The following is a 17,033-nucleotide window of genomic DNA, read 5'->3' on the forward strand; positions in this document are numbered from 1 at the left end:
TTATTACTCTATAGCAGTGGAATCATTAGGGTTGGTGTCACACACACACACACACACACACACACACACACATTGACCTCTTCCCCTACCACACCATACAGAATCCTTAGGAATCTTTTTTGTATTAAAAATGTTACTCATAAATCATAATTCCCCTATATCATACCAAATGTAATGGTAATAGTTGTGACATAAACAACCAGCAAAATTAAAGTTATACCTTTAAATTACAACATCATATGCACAGCCTAAATGTATTTGCATGTACATTGTTTCATGTGGTTAAAGTTACAATTTGGTGAGATGAGATGTTTTTAAAGAAAATTTGAAAAGCATTAAAAATTAAAAATATATATATTTTAAAAAATTAGGGGGGGATTAAACCCAGAGCCTTTCGTTTCTCTTGCCCCACTCATGTCATTTCATCAGCATTTTAAAGGGATGCAGGTGAACAGCGCAGTTTACTTCTGCCAAAAGGCAGATGTTTGGGGAGCAGTAGTGTCACCCCCTCTTAGGCTGTCATCTGATGCAGTCCACACTCCTTGCACCACCCTAATGACACCCCTGCACTATAGCAGTATGCATACATCTAGATCAAGGTGGGCAGCATCATGAGGGTGGTCCAAGGAGTCTAGAGGTGTTGAGGGTCACAAAACTACCCTAGAGGGACCAGGGCTACACATTGCTCATGTTAGGATTAAAAGTATATTCATTTATCCTTCTACTTAGATTAAAATTGGAGGGAGGAAATATAATTGCTAATAGGCATCTATGGGTACTAGCCAATAGACACAACTTTTCCTAACTATGGGTAATTTAATTTGTAGCAGAATCCCATTTGAGTTTTCCCCAAAGTAAGTCCTGTAGTATTTAATAGAATTTACTTCCAGATAAAGATGTATAGATTTTTAGCCTGAGGGAAATCACTTTAAAGAGGCAGGTCACCAGAAGTAGTCAGTAACAGTAAAACAGAAAGTGTATCTGTGTCTGCCAAGATTTTTTTCCAGGCCCATGCAGCCTAGACATTTGAAACTTGGCATGCATACTATGGGGATCTCAGAATGTGCATCTGGATAATTGCTGTTGTTGGGTGCTTTCAAGTCGTTTCTGACTTACAGTGACCGTAATGGGGTTTTCTTGGCAAGTTTCTTCAGAAGGGGTTTGCCATTGCCATCCTCAGAGGCTGAGAGAGTGTGGCTAGCCAAAGGGCACTCAGTGGGTTTCCATGGTTGAGCTAGGTTTCGAACCCTGGTTTCCAAGGGTCCTAGTCCAACACTCAAACCAGTACACCTAGTTTTAAAACTGATTTACTAATTTTAAATAATTTATGTGTTGGACATTGTAATGCCATCCTCAGTCATCAGAGGTGTATCTACACTGCAGAATTAAAGCAGCCTGACACCACTCTAACTGCTATTATCTATCCTACAGTATCTTGGGATTTGTAATTTGGTGAGGCACCAGAGCTCTCTAGCAGACCAGGCTGAATACCTTATCAAACTACAAATCCCAGGATTCTGCAGGATAGAGAGTCGTGGCAGTTAAAGTGGGGTCAGACTACTTTAATTCTGCAGTGTGGATACACTCTAAGAGGCAGGCTTTCCAAACTAGCACATACTATATGAATCAGTACATTTTGAAGCTAGTGAAGAAGAGTCAGTAGGAGAGAGGTAAAGGATGCTTTCCCCAACTGCTTTGGGGCAACTACTCTTCACTAGAGTAAGTAGATTTCTCCCTCATAGGCCTGTAGAAATGACCATGGATATAGACAAGGTTCGGGTCCAAGCAGCCATGGTTTCACTTGGGATGGACACAATGTGTTCAGCTGTAGCGTCTGTGTATTATTCCTTCAAAGCTTTGGTGTATCAAGCTAATACTTATTTAAACTATGCAAAAGCCTTGCACATTGACCAATAAATAATAGAATTATCACTCCTCAGCAAGAGAGAATATAACGAACTCTGCACTCTTTAATCTGTCAGGATTCACCGGTCTTCAGCATATCATTAATGGGTGATTTGTTGCTTTGAAGAGTGTGTTGTAGCAGGGACGTAGCCAAGGGGGGGGGGGTCTTGGGGTCCAGACCCCCCCCTTCCATTAGAAAAATGAATGGTGTGTGCTGCTGCGCCGCCGCACCCAAACCCCATTATAATGGTGGCACTTAGTCTGGAACCCCCCCCCCCTTCCTAAAATCCTGGCTACGTCCCTGGTTGTAGTCTGACTTGATGTTTCTTGTACAGCACTTCTAGATCTCAAAAGTTTCCTTAGTAAGGATGGAAGAACTTGCCATGCCGTGAAACAATTTTGCAGACTTCTGAGCCTTAACATTTTGATTCTTTTTTCTGCTTGGTTGTCCAAAACGTTTTTCTTTTACTAATGTAGAAGTGATATCTACATACAGCTGCTGGAATTACATTGTACTAATAAATTATAACAGCCCTCCCCGCTGCATGCTTATGGCTTTCTTTTAATCTTTACACAGATTGTCCAATCAGGTCCTTTTTGTTTCTTGAAGAGGGTGTGTATTTCTTTGTAATTTGTAATCCACTCAGACAGCTTGAGAGGAATGAAAAAAAAATATTTCTGCGTATGTTGCCCATTCAGGATCATTCCAGGCAGTGAGATTTTCAGGCCAAAACCTGAGATCTAGGAACAAGCCCTATTGATGTTATTAAGCATTAAGGACTAACTACGGTTGCTCACAGCTTGTCATTCAAACACAGAGATGCACACCTGTTTGGAAATTAAGACATAAATTTTAGCTAAAGGGACCGTAAAAGGAACATTTAATATAGTTGGCTTGTTTCTAGCCAGAAGGTAGATGCAAAGCACAATGACTGGGAGGGATGGAGGAAGCTAACTAACTGCAGTCGGCCCTCCACATTTGCAGCTTTGACTTTTACGGATTTGATTATCCACGGATTTTATTAGTATGTTCTCTCTAGGAATCTCTAGGTCCCCCAGCATGACTCTGTGGTCAACACATGCCAGAAGTCATACTGGCAAACCTAGAGATTCCTAGAGAGAACATTTCTCTAGGCATTTGTAAGTGCTCTAGTGCAGTTCTTTGGTAAACCTTTGATAGACGTTGACCACAGATTTGCACTGGAGCACCAAGAGGTGTTCTCTCAGGTAAAAAGACCAGTGTTTTTTAATTTGCAGTTTTTCCACTTTCGTGGGGGTACATGTGTCCCTTATCCCAGCGGCTGTGGAGGTCCCACTGCACATAAAACCCCTGGGGCATCTTTGCAAGTTGCACCAACAAACCAGTCAATCAGCCATTGGAAGCTGTAGCAAGCTGCTGCTCTCCAAGATGAGCTGGAATTTTTCAGACAACCGTTTCCTCATCATAACTAGAGAATTACTCATCATAACTAGAGAATTTGCATCTTCATATCCTGCCTGGAGAGGACACATGGCAATGGGAGAGCCTTGAGATCTGGCAACCCTACTCCTTATAATCATGCTCCAAAGAGTACAAAATCCAGGCAACCTTTTTGATCTACATCTATACATCTCTGTAGAGATTGTGGGGGAAACAATACTTTTGGAACAGTGGTGTCACTAGGGCTGGTGTTAGCCCATCTGCAGGCTGCCTGGCTCCCCCAACACCACCAGCCAGGTCAATGGTCCAGGGTGGACCACTTGCGAAAGGAAAGGTTCTGGTCTACTTGCTGTGATGTTTGATGGACCAGGGCACCTGAGGGGACCGTCCATGTCCCAGGCTGTTCCAAACTACACATTTTCTTCAAAACTCCTGAATGGGTCCAAGCATTATTTGGTGAAAAGAGTGGCCTCCAGGTTTTCACTGTGGTGTGTGGAACAGTGTCCAGCTGTCTTCCTTGCTGCCTATGGGTGGGTAGATTAGGTCCACCCTGTCTACTCAAGGCGAGGGTCATCATTACTTCCCACAAGCACACCAGGTGACAACCCCCTGTTGCAGTCCACACCCGTGCACCCCCAGAACAGTGTTTCCCAAACTTTGGTCCTCCAGATGTTTGGACCTCAGCTCCCAGAATTTCTGATTGTTGGTGCAACTGGCAAGTGTTTCTGGGAGTTGAAGCCCAAAACATGTGGAGCACCAAAGTTTGGGAAATACTGCCCTAGAAGCACACCTCTTTTGGATTACAGGTCGCAGAACACAACTCCTGATGGCCAAAATGGCCAGGGGAATTCTGGGAACTGTAGTCCAAAAAGGAAACTTTTCTAAATTCTTTTTGTTTATATGACAAACATATCTTTGGCACAAGAACCCAATACTGGAGAATTATGTGTAAAACTGGACTGCAGTTCCCAGAATCCACCATCACACTAGCTGATGCATGCACATGAATAGTCAGATTTCCTACTACATTAGGACTAGAGAGCTGGAGTTACAGATTCACCCATGTCTAGATGCCTTAACACTGATAGAAGGTTGATTGATGTGCAGAATGAACACATGCACGTGCACACACACTCCAGTTATGATAGTGATATGCTATTTCTTTCTTATGAGAATCTGCATTCATACCACAAATGCAGGACCATTATGCAAATAAAAGTAATACTGTTTTTCTTGTACTTCACTTAACACCCCTTTCATACTGCACAAATTATAGCACTATCATTCCACTTTAATTGCTTATGGAATCCTGAGACTTGCCATTTAGGGAAGGACATTTACAAGCCTTACCCAGAAGAACTTTAGTGCCTCAACAAACTACAAACTTCAGGATTCCATAGGGTGGGATCAACAGTTAAAGTAGAATCATAGTACTATAAGTGAGTAGTGTGAAAGGGTCCTTATGATGCAAACTATACCCACGATATTGCTAAGTGGAACAATATTCATAAGCCCCATTTCATTTCACATACAAATAATTGTGGAGTTTTCATCCATTCCATTATCAAGTTACTATAACTGGAATTGTAATATATTTTAATATTTTTAATATTTTAATATATTGTAATGGGAAATGAAAGGTGGCTTCTAATTTATCCTACTAAATAATGTTCAATTTAATTCATCTTGCCAGATAAGTTTCAACAATAACTTTTGACCTTCTCCTTTTCTTTCTCTCGTTCTCAGGTCTCATTAGGATATAATTTAATATATTAAAAAGTGGAAACAGAGAATTCTATTTTGGCATCAATGCATTAGTGCTATTTCCAAAGCTAAATGTTACTTTATATGAATGGGAAGCACTTTAAATATCCCCTCTGCCACCCGGGTTGATGGGATTGAATGAACTGCACCAGCTTCATAGTTCAGCAAAGCTGAGAAAAGTTACTGTTTTGGCTTGGAACTTTCAACGTCTCCAAGCCACCGTGGCCATTGGCCATCCTGGCTGGGAGACTCTGAAAACTGCAGGCCAAAACAGTAACTTTTCTCAGCTATGGCCAATGCCCCCCACGTGGCCAATGTCACGCTGGCTGAGGGAATATGGGGTGTTGTACTCCAAAACAGTGATCTTTCCCAAGATCTGCTGTTTTGGGCCTCCTCCAGAGGGCATGTTGAGGGAATGAGGTGGCTTAGGATCTGGTGATCTTTCAACATCTCAGCAAACCCTATTTTGGCTGCCATAAGCAGACAAGCATCCAAGCTGACAGTAATTCTATGCCGAGAACATTTCAGAGATTAATCAGAAAAGAGAGAATGGTTCTGGCTATATTTGTTCCATCCCACTGCATACCCTCCAAACGTCCTGCTTTTGCAGATGCAGTCCTGATAAATCCTCTGTTACCCCACTTTTTCAGCTGCTTTTAAAAAGTCCCAATCTCTCTCTCTCTCTTTTTAATTTCTTTCCCCCTTTGTCCTCAGATTACTTCAGTTGCTGCAAACTGAGCTCCAAGTATAAAGGTATTTGCACTCAACTCATCTTGGGGGAGAGGAGAGGATTCCGTCAACATAGAAATGGCTTCCTTGGGAGGGCTGTACTGCTTACAAGGTGACTTTTGGGTGGAAGTAGCATTGGGAGAGGTAGCTCCATGAATACACAAGCATCTCCCAAGGCAGAATCTCTGTCATTGTCTCCTATTTGTACCTGTATTTTCTCATTTTGTGAATTGGCTTGGGTCTTAGTTCTGGGGGAAAAGTAGAATAGACATAAAATACATCCTTCATCAATGATATGCAACCACAAATCTGAAGCAGCTGCAGCTCAGCAGACCTAAAGAAACAGTACGGTTTCATCTCCTCACTCCATCAACTCCTGCTGCTGATACGTCTCTGGGTCTAATTTAAAGCCCAGCCTGTGTGCTGTTAGGATTACAGCTTGGTGAAAGGCCTCCGGAATGGATACCTGCCGGCGGGCGTATTTCTCGCCAATTCTGCCTAATAAAGGTGTCCAATAAAAACACGGTGCTTCCTTTTCCAGGAGGCATTACTTAAGTGGATCTGACTGCATTTCATCAGGGAGCTGGGCCAGTCAGAAATGGAAGGCAATGGCTTGTATTTCCTTTCTCGTGCCTTTCAAAACCTATGACACATCCGTGGCAAAGTTTGTTTAAACCACCTGCTGATTTCTGCACCTCGCACAAACCCATCCCTGTTTCCCTTGACAGAGCAAGAGGCAAAACCCCCAATGAGAGTAACACAAAAGTAAAAGGTTCCTTTTATTCAAAGCTTCTGATGTTCCCCCTCACTCACTGGGCCTATTATGAGGGGGAAGGAAAGCACAGTGCCCCCCCTAAAAATAAATAAATCCCAAAACATAAATGAAGTAAGCATGACAGAATGTTCCAGAAGCCGCACATCCTTCAGATCCCGTCGGCCAAGATGGCTGCTCTCTATCCAGCTAAATTTGTGGCCCCTCTGGGATTGAGGGAAATGAGTCCCTGCACACAAAGTGTAATATGTCTGGATGAACTACAATCATATGACACAACATTAAATTACTCCTTCCTCTTGGTTTCCTTTCCCTGAACGGTAATGGATGCCAGAGTACGTCCAGGCAGACAATACTTCTTTTGAGCAAGGGTGGATTGGGTCTGGTACTCAAAGCTGTTCCAGAAGAGGAGGGAATGGGGGAAAGGGGAGGGGGAAAGGAAATTAGGCAATGTTTTTGCAATGCAACCTCAAACCCACTCTGTCTCAAAAAAGAGAGAGAAAAGTTAAATGGTGGTTCAACATCCTGAGGTTGAGAGACATTGCATGACCCACCTGGCAAGCAATTCAAAGAAGGGGAGATGAAATGCCACCTCTCGTTTTAAGAAAAGAATGATTTCAGCCCTGTATCTATCACAAGACACAAGTCCACAGGGGAAGTATGATCCAGTGGTTTTCCTTACTTGCTCACTTTTCTCTACTGTCTTCTGGATTGTCCATTAGAGGAGTGTTTCAGTGAGTTGCTTTTGAAAGCACTTGATCTATGCAGTCCTGGTCAGCAAAACAGATCTCATTACCCTGCACAGTTTTGGTGCAAACAAAAATAGGAACACGGGTGTTTGTTATTTTTGTGCCAACCATCACACCTCTCTCCCAGCTAGGGATAAATTTAATATTGGTTGGGTTGAGATGAGGGTTTGATTCCCTGCTTGGCAATGAAACCCACTGGGGGACCTTGGGGGAAGCCTCAGGGGAAGGCAATGGCAAACCTCCTTTAAACAACTCTTGCCAAGAGAAACCCATAATAGGCTCAGGGTCGCCATAAGCTGGAACCAACATGAAGGCACACAGCAACGACAACAACCTTCATACCTATATCAGCTGAGATCATAGGTGGGCATAGCTCCATGACCCCCACCCCTAAAACAGCCAAACCTCATGGTGCTCGTGCTAAAGCCATTAAATGGCTCTGAAAGGGAACATGGTGGATGGGAAGCAAATGAGAAATGGGGACTGCCTCTTGTCCACCTGCATTTCATGCATGAGAAAAGCAGAGGAATGTAGTTGTAATTTTTCCTCTGTCTTTTTCTAACCATATCTTACAGACAGGGGCCCTTTCACACTACACAATTACATTACAGTTGGCCCTTCTTATACATGGATTTTTTATACACGGATTCAAGCATCCACGGTTTGAAAATGTTCCAAAAAAGTATAAATTTCAAGTATCAAATCTTGATTTTCCATTTTTTTTATAAGGGACACCATTTTGCTATGTCATTATATTTAATGGGACTTGAGCATCCATGGATTTTGTTATACATGGGGGATCTTGGAACCAAACCCCAGCGTATAACAAGGGTCCACTGTATTTTGATTCCATTTGAATTGCCATGGTTATGTCCTATAAAATCCTGGGACCTGCAGTTTAGGGAGATGTATTTAGACTTCTGAGCCACTGAACTCTAGTGTCTTGACAAACTACAAACCCTAGGATCCCAAAGAATGTTCCCATGGTAGCGAAAGTGGAATGTATGTGTTATGTACCTTCAAGTCATTTCTGACCTATGGCAATGCTAAAGCAAACCTATCATGTAGTTTTCTTGGCAAGATTTGGTCAGAGGAGGTTTGCCATTGCTGAGGCTGAGAGCATGTAACTTGCACAAGGTCACCCAGTGGGTTTCGTGGCCGAATGGGAATCAAACCCTGGTTTCCAGAGTTGTAGTCCAATGCTCAAACTACTACATTATGCTGGCTGTCCTATAGAGTGCTATAAAGGTAAAGTGTGAAAGGGCCCGGGATTCCAGCCATAAACGTACTCTTTGGCACTCTTTCACGCTACATAACAGCACTATATTCCATTTTAACTGCCATGGCCATATTCTGTGGAATCCTGGGGTGTGTAGTTTGATGTGCAAGTTGTTGTTTTTAGAAAGAAATATAGTATAAACCAGGGGTAGGCAACCTGTGGCCCGTGGGCCGGATGCGGCCCTGCGAGGCCTTGGGACTGGCCCCAGCCCGGTCCTGCCACCGATTGCCGCCGGGGCCTTTGGCCTCTCGCGCACAGGGGCAATTGTCTATAGAAGCCTCAGAAACATGCATTTATATTAACATTTTTTAAAAAATCAGCAAATTTGTTCACGTGTCCTCCACTTTTTTAAAAAAAGTGTCCACCATTTGAAAATTTTGTCCTACATTTGTCCTGGTTTATTTATTTATTTAAATTTTTTAATTTTTAAATTATTTATTTTTTGGCTTCGGCCCCCCAGTTGTCTGAGGGACAGCAACCCGGCCCCCAGCTCAAAAAGGTTGCCTACCCCTGGTATAAACCATGGAAGATGGCTGATCATGGTCCAGAGATCACAGTAGTCATGGGGGAAGGCAGAATTGGACCTTTTACTCCTCAACATGAAACTGAAACCCTCAAATGTGAAAAGAAAATAAATTTACATATTGATCCATCCCTATCTGAAAGAGTGGTGTAGTGGTTTGAGCAATGGACTATGACTCTGGAAGACTAGGGATCAAATCCCCTCTGGAGCATAAAAACTGGGTGACACTGGGCAAGTCACACTCTCTCAGCCGCAGGGGATGGTAATGGCAAACACCCACGGAAGAAACTTGCCAAGGAAACACCATGATAAGGTCACTTTAGGGTTGCCGTAAGTCAGAAACGACTTAGAGAAGCACAAGAACAACAACAAGAAGTGCAAATTAGATAAGCTTGCATCGAAATACAAATCAAACAAAATGCTTCTCCATAACTAGCTGGAGCATACAGTCTCTCCCTGGGTTTACAGAAAGTTGCTGAGCACAGGGATGGATTGTGCCTTTTGAACCAAATCTGACAACTTCAACCTGCAGCAAGAGTTCATTTGAGCAGCCAGAGTCTCTCTTGCTGATGTCACTGGAAAGACTAAACTCTCCCCTCTCCCCTCCCTTCCCCTTAGATATGAATCTGTCTTATCCTATGACTGTCAAAGGCTAATGTTTAGTTAAGGAGGGCAAAGGTTAATGTGCAACAGGTGCCTGCATATTTCTAGAGAGAACTGATCGGCTCCAAGCATGCAAGGCTCAAAGTCCAGGGCAAATATTAGTTCTTCACTTGAAAAAGCGGAAGCCCCTTGCTACAACTGAGAAGGGGTGACCAGCTCCAAGACCTCACGAGCCACATCCATCATCTGTTTCATCTATCATGACACTGGTTTTCTTTCCCTCTTTTGTTGTTGTTATTGTGCTCTTTCAAGTTATTTCTGACTTACGGTGACCCTAAAGTGAACCTATCATGGGATCTTTAAAGCAGAATTTGTTGCCCTTGCTGTCCTCTGAGGCTGAGAGAGTGTGACTTGTTACTTGTCACTCAGTTGGCTTCCATGGCCAAGTGGTGATTTGAACCCTGGTCTCCCAGTGTCCTCAAACCACTCAAGCCACTATACCACGCTGGCTCCTTTGCCTCCTAAGGAGGGTTTTTTCTTTTAAAAATGAAAAAGAAGCTTTTCAGTATTCTTTTTGATCCATGCCCATGTTACAAACTTAAGCAGGGCACAGAACTAACCTAAGATATTTTGGACTTTATCACACAGCTTGCCCTGCTGCTATCGTGCTAGTTTAATAATGGAAGCATACCGGTTTGGCATCTTTTCTTATCACACTTTTCCTAACAGAATAACATTTGGGTGATCCATGGTTGTGTGATCTGTTTTCTGCACTGCAAAATGCCACCTTCAGCATAATGGGAGTACAAATGATCCTGGCTGCCAACTGCCTCCTGAAGCTGTCTGTTGTGTGAATGTGCATACAGCAGACAGCTTTGAGAAGGCATTGGCACCCACAATTGTTATGAAGGGGAGGAGGGTGAGGAGCAGACTCATGCTCACTCACACTATGTGACTGCCTGAGAAGTGGAACTGCAGCAGAAGGGACCTATCGCATAAAGGCAGTAACGGAATAGCAGCAAGATTGAGGGCCTATTGACTGGTTTTGCCCATCAATGAAAAGGTGCACTACAGTAACAAATGGAATGCAAGGCAGCAGAAGGATGGACATGATGCCCTGTGATAAGTAAAGTGTTGGCCAAAGACACTTTTGTCCTGTTAAAATTCTGCTTTTCTATCAAATGTGAAAAGGTCCTAGGTACCCCACCATACTGCACACCCAAGGATGTCATGATTTTGTGTGTGTGTGTGTGTGTGTGTGTGTGTGTGTTGTGTGCCTTCAAGTAATTTCCAATTTATGGCAACAGTAAAGTGAACCTGTCATAGAGTTTTCCTGGCAAGATTTGTTCAGAGGAGGTTTGTTGTTGCGCTCTCTTGAAGCTGAAAGTATGCCATTTGCCCAAGTTTACCCAGCGGGTTTCATGGCCAAACTGGGAAATGAACCCTGGTCTCCAGAGTCATAGTCCAACACTAAGCCATGTTGGCTCCCCAAAAATTAGCTTTTTCAAACTCTGGCATAATCTGACACCATTAACCATTGTGATCCTCTTAGCATACCAATGACACCCCCATCACTCAGATACTGTAGGTAATCTCTAGCTCCAGTTTTATGGAACAATGGGCCACATCCAGAGCAGACTGGGAGTACACACCAGTGAAAGTCCCCAGAGGTCATGCTCCAGCCAGAGATACTAAACCTTGGACATTCCTCTGTGCCAGGCATGGACTTCATTATGGTTATGTGTCCACCTGTCTCCTCTCCCTGTCACCCCCATGGCAGGGAAGTGGGTGCTGTGTAGAACCAGGGCACCTGTGTGCAAGACCATCAGCCTGCCCACATCTGCCATGTGTGAGTAGGCCGCCCCATTTCCTTAGGAAACAGAATACCCTCTCGCCTAGGCATCAGGTGCCACCATCACGCGCTGCCTATGCGAGGCCTGCTTTCAGCAGTATGAGCTCATCTGAGACCTAGCAATGCCCCCTCTTTTGAATCAGATACCTTTGGGGGTGTCTGTGGAACTTTGCACAACAACTCCTAAAAATATTAACATTGCAAAAGGAGAGCACCTTGCCCACCCCAGAGCTTTCATTTCATTGCTCCTCTGTCTGGCCCTTCTTTAATACGATATTATCTCAACTATTAAATCATACTGGGAATAATTTCTCGCCGTGTGTAAGGAGGTCGGGTGGGAGGGGGGAAGGTGAGATCCCCCTTGAGAAATATTAGCCATTTTCCTCCATGAGCCAGGCAGCACTGGCTGAGATCTAGCCTATAGCCCCCATGGAAGAGACAGGAAATTCCTTTCTCGTCCTTCTTTTTTGCAGCTCCACCAGCTGAGGGGCTTCTGTCTGACTCAAGCTTGCTCGGGGGCTTTGGAAAAGGATCCCCTCTCCTGCTTGCCTGCCTCCGGACAGCTGCCTTGTGGGTGAGATGTCTGAAACAAGATGAAGCTCTTCGCAGTATCCATTGCAATAGCTGAGCAAAGGCAGGTGCAAGTTAAGCTGTATGGTTTCCTTTCCTCACACAGGGGCACATTGTTTTAATTTCTGTCTTTTAAAAAAGAAAAGAAATGTAAAGTAAAGTAAAGTAAAAAGATGCAGTCATAACTTCTCCTTTCCTTCCCCTCAACTTTCCCTCTTAGTGTGACCTGTGTTACAGACGATGCTCCTCTCCCTGAAGGATGCTGAAGGATAGTCCTGTATTTGAAGCTGTCCTTGATTTCAGGAGTGGACAATTTCAGATGTATTTGGACTGCAGTTATGGCCCCTAACCAACTTAGCCAAGGTGAAGGAAGCTGTGAATTGCAGTCCAGCTATATTTGGAGGCCCACATGTTGCCCGCTTTTGCTCTTTTGGAAGGAACTCTCCAAATTTGGGGTTTGAAATAAACAATTTCAGAAAGGGAAGTAGCTCAATACCTTGAAGTGGAAGATAGAGCAGATAGAAATGTTTCCTGGTCACAGTCTTCCTCATTATGGTGAGGTAGATGGATTGTCCTTTTTAAAACTGTGGCAATTATTTCCAAGTGAACCAGTATGGTATAGTAGTTTGAGTATTGGACTAGAACTCTGGAGGTCAGGGTTCAATTCCCAGCTTGGCCATGAAACCCACTGGGTGACCTTAGGCAAGTCACATACTCTCAGCCTCAGGAAGGCAATGGCAAACCTACCCTGAACAAATCTTGCCAAGAAAACTCCAAGAAAACTTAGGGTCACCATAACTCGGAAATGACTTTCAGGCACACAACAACAACAACAACAACAATTTCCAAATTTGTACATCTATATCAGCCAATATCAATCAATATATAATAATAAAAATATAATAATATTTATTTCTTATCCACTTCTCCCCATGGATCAAGGTGGGGAACAGCAACAATTAATAGACAAACATCATCAATGAAAAAGACATCTGTTAAAACACACATCAATTTAAAAGGACAAATAAGATGTATAACAAATATTAAAACAATCCACATTAAAAATCATCATTTACAATTCACAATTTAAAAATCTTATCTCAATCTGGGATATATATATATATATATATATATATATATATATATATATATCTCAAGCCATTATGTTCATGCATCACGTTCGCTCACATTTTGTTAGCCATGGTCTGTTGCTTCTGTAGTATTTCCGCTTTCTTTGGGTGGTTGTGAAAGCTAGACAGTGAGGAAAGCTGATAGGAAGAAAATGAACTGGTTTGAAATGTAGCGCTGGAGGAGAATTCTGTGGATCCTGTGAGCTGCCCAAAAAACAAATAAATGGATCCAAAAGCAAAACAAGCATGAACTCTCCTGAGAAGCCAAAATGACTAAAGTGAGGCTAGACTACATGTCTCAGAAAAGATTAAACCTCCTGGCAAAGTGGAGTGCAGTAGGATGAACAAATTATAGGTGGTAGGGCTGTTAATAACAGGGTGCTTGGGAGGTCTCCCATTCACAGGGTCACTATAAATCGATATCAACATTATGGAAATTAACAACAACAACAATTGCTATAGCCATGAATTGTGTCTCAGATGACCAAATAAACTCAATGTTTTCCCTGTTCCTTGTCTGTTTCTCCAACTTTGCTTTTGAACCTTATTGGGACTTGCAAACAAGGCAGGTAGGGTGGAATAACCTGAGAGACAGATAGTCGGGGTGTCCCAGTTCACCAGGCACTGGTAGTGAGTAAACTGGAGCTTTTCTCTTCCATAGCAGCCCGATCTACTCCTGAGGGACCATTGGCCTAGTGGCTGTGAGCCTGAGTTACCACACTGAGGTTACACCAACTCTAGTGACAACACTGGCTTATGCTGCAATGCAGTTAATCCAGTTCTGATCCTGCCAATTTCCATTTACTGTTGTGATTCATGGGGTTGAGGCCATCAGCCAGTTGCTTCTCAAAAAGAGGAATAAACTCCTGTTGATTGCAGAGGTTGCTTCCTGGCAAGTGGGGACTAGGGGACTTTCATGATCGTTTCTAAACTAAGGTCTATGCAAAAAGTGTGTAACTCTAGCTAGGTTCTGTGTTCGTACCTGACCAGCTTGATTTATCTTCATCATCATCACCATAATCTAATAATAATAATAATAATAATAACAATAGCAACAATATTCTGCCTTAGATAGAGTGACATACATAAATAAATCTGCACCCTAAATGTTGATGTTAAGGGAACAGCTGGGTTTACTTAGTTGGGAGGGATAGGTCCCCAAAAAGGTTCACAGCAGGCCCAAAATGATTTTGAGGAAAATTCTCAAGGCTGCTCTCCTGTCTCAAATTTGCTTCCTAGATTATGTCCTCTGATACCAATTGTGGATACTCTTGGATTTAAACTGAAATGTATAGCCTCTTCTTTTTGGTAAAGGATATGTTTGCATTTAGGACCTTTAGGGGAAAAAAGTCCTTTAAAAAAACAACAACTAAAAACTTGAATTCTGTAACTAGATGTTATTTCCTTAGTGAAGAGTTTGATTTTTTTAGTGAAAATTTTTATTTGGATATAAAAGGTTTCAAAGTATTTAGAAAAAAATGAGTTTGCAGTCTTGCCAGAATTCAAACTGAAATGGAAATTTTTCTTTATCTGAGAAGCACACTGTTAAAAAAATTAAGACTTTCAAATATGCGTGTGTTAAAAAGGGATGAAATGAAGGCTGTGTGTCTTCTTGTACATTAAGGAAGTTCTAATCTCTGCTAGTCACACACATGGAAATAGCAGATGCTCTGGAAAACCACAGCTCTTGGACATGGATGCCGGATTCTGGAGCAGCTCCTTCTCCAGATGTTCACGGGTGCTGTTTGTTGCTTTGCCATCTCTTACACATGCCAGGAAAAAAAGAGAGAGAAAAGAAAGAAAAGATGTAATGTAGCACTTGGAAAACAGCATCAGGTTTATAGCACTGGATTTGGAGATGGAATGAACCCAGGAAGAACTTGGCAAAAGAATCACTTTCCTATCCCAGACACCTCAAGGGGCACAATTCTAGCAGGGAGCAAAAATGTAGCCTGCTCTCTTTTGAAGAAATAAAACTAGGGCTGCATCTGCATGGCAGAAATAATCCAGTTTGACACTGCTTTAACTGCCATGGCTCAATGCTGTGGAATTCTTGGAATTGTAGTTTTGTGAGACATTTAACCTTCTCTGTCAGGAAGCTCTGGTGCCATGACAAACTACAGTCCCCAGAATTCCATAGCACTGAGCCATGTTATTTTATATAAATTCTTACAACATTAAAGGAGCCCTTCAAGACTGAACTCACAATGTTGTGGCTGCAGTACTGGCATTGAACCACTGCGTTACCAGGGCTCTTATAGGATGAGAAACATCTGGCTTGACAACAGTACAGGTGAAAGGCATCTAGGAGTCCTAGTAGACCACAGGCTGAACATGAAACAACAGTGTGATGTAGCAGTAAAAAAAAAAAAAGCCAATGCCAGGATACATCAATAGAAGTATAGTGTCTAGACTGAGGGAAGGAATATTACCACTCTATTCTGCTTTGCTTAGGCCTCACCAGGAATACTGTGTCCAGTTCTAGGCACCACAATTAAAAAAGAATGTTGACAAGCTGTACTCAGAAGAGCACAACCAAAATGGTGAAAGGCTGGACACTATGCCCTATGAGGAGAGACACAGGGGCTCAACAGACCGCCCCAAAAAGGTGGGCTGAAGCCATCCGTTTTTCCTCTGGAGGGACACCGCAGCAGCCAAACCACACTGCATCCCTCTGGACCAAAACGAACCTGGAAAAACCGGGTTCTTTTCAGTCCACACGGCAGATGTCACAAGTGTGCCATTGGCACACTGTGGTGCATCCATGACCCAAGTGTGGCACCAAGATGTGTGGATGCAGTGCCGCACTTGCATCATGGACGCGCGCCCTGCACACTCCAGAACCCTGGAATCGGCACCGGCACACCCATTCTCACCCGTCTGTCTCAGGCCTTAGGGAGCTGGGTGTGTTTAACCTGGGGACGAGAAGGTGAAAAGGTGACAGGATAGTGATGCTTAAACATTTGCAAAGATGTCATACTGAAGATGAAGCAAGCTTGTTTTCTACTGCTCCAGGACCTGGAGCAATGGATTCAAACCATAGGGAAAGAGATTCCACCTAAACATTACAAAGAACTTTGTTATAGTAAGAGCTGTTTGACAGTGGGATAAGCTGCCTTGAAGTGTGATGGAGTCTCCTTCTTTGCAGGTTTTTAAACAAAGGCTGGATGGCCATCTGTTGGGAGTACTTTGGTTGTGTATTCCTGCATGTCAGGGGGTTGAATTGGATGGTTCTTGAGGTCTCTTCCAACTCTAGTGACATCACTGGGGGGGTGACACCTCCTTCTGCCCTGTCCTTGTGCACGCTCCTACCCTGTGCCATCCTTGTGTCATCCCGCATGTGCTCTCACCCCACCATACTGTTCCTGTTCTCCCCTGCGCACTCCCACCCTTTCCTGCCCCCGGAAGCCCCCACACCTACTGGGTGACACTCAGTTCAGGGATGCTTTTCAAATCAAATCCAGAACTGTTAGAATGGCATAGCAGATGAACAGACATTGCTGTATATTGACAAAGATGTACTAGATTTCTATTGAAATAAATTGAAGTTCTTTCTTAATTTGCATCTATACCTATGAGCTAGAGTGTACAAATCTGAGGCAATGGATGTCCTCTGGTGATGCTATACATGATCATGCATCAGGAAGCCATGTCTTATGAGGAATGACTTAGGGAACTAGGTATGTTTAGCTTGGAGAAGACTGAGGCATGACATGATACCTATATTTAACTATCTC

This window comes from Sceloporus occidentalis, unplaced genomic scaffold (genome assembly GCF_023333645.1).
Source record: "Sceloporus occidentalis isolate IW3139 unplaced genomic scaffold, rSceOcc1.0.p SCAF_7, whole genome shotgun sequence".
Taxonomy (NCBI): Eukaryota; Metazoa; Chordata; class Lepidosauria; order Squamata; family Phrynosomatidae; genus Sceloporus; species Sceloporus occidentalis.